Source organism: Odontomachus brunneus, unplaced genomic scaffold, assembly GCF_010583005.1.
Source record: "Odontomachus brunneus isolate Ranch 3 - 2012 unplaced genomic scaffold, Obru_v1 Obru_scaffold_413, whole genome shotgun sequence".
Taxonomy (NCBI): domain Eukaryota; kingdom Metazoa; phylum Arthropoda; class Insecta; order Hymenoptera; family Formicidae; genus Odontomachus; species Odontomachus brunneus.
In genome coordinates this window covers 45,682-46,522 of record NW_022639863.1, presented here as the reverse complement: position 1 = coordinate 46,522, position 841 = coordinate 45,682, and the positions used below count along the sequence as shown (strand labels likewise).

The 841-nt window shown below is 35.2% G+C and overlaps 1 protein-coding gene across 1 annotated transcript in view; it reads left to right on the top strand.

The window, feature by feature from the left end:
- The window catches only part of LOC116853657, a 9,352-nt gene that overhangs the window by 6,673 nt on the left and 1,838 nt on the right, over nt 1-841 (top strand). The gene's annotated exons all lie outside the window — the stretch shown is intronic.

Below are 841 nucleotides of genomic sequence, written 5' to 3'. Positions count from 1 at the left end.
ATTTTCAACATGCATTTGTATGAATTTCTCAATGTAACACACGATTCTTTGCTTTTTTCAAAGGAAGAATACATGAAATATATAAACAAATACTTTATTGATGAATTGGTGACAGAAATATTTTTCGTACGGACACACACGCACGCACGCACGCATGCACGCACGTGGGCGCGTGGTACGTGTCTTTAGGAGAACTAAATGTCTAGAAAGAATCACGCTTACCGTTTACATATTACACTTAATATACTCTGTGTTGATATTAACGTACTTTTCTTTGTGAATAACTTTTTAATAAACAAGCGCTAGTTAAAACATTTTGAATGTTACTCAGGATAGTGGCAGACATTTTGCTTACAAATTCAATGTGTTTGTATCAGTGTAATTTTTGGACACTGTACAAAAATTACACTGATACAAACACATTGAATTTGTAAGCAAAATGTCTGCCACTATCCTGAGTAACATTCAAAATGTTTTAACTAGCGCTTGTTTATTAAAAAGTTATTCACAAAGAAAAGTACGTTAATATCAACACAGAGTATATTAAGTGTAATATGTAAACGGTAAGCGTGATTCTTTCTAGACATTTAGTTCTCCTAAAGACACGTACCACGCGCCCGCGTGCGTGCATGCGTGCGTGCGTGCGTGTGTGTCCGTACGAAAAATATTTCTGTCACCAATTCATCAATAAAGTATTTGTTTATATATTTCATGTATTCTTCCTTTGAAAAAAGCAAAGAATCGTGTGTTACATTGAGAAATTCATACAAATGCATGTTGAAAATTTGGAAGCCGTATATTACGTTCAGTTGCATACGCACGCGCGCACACACACACACAC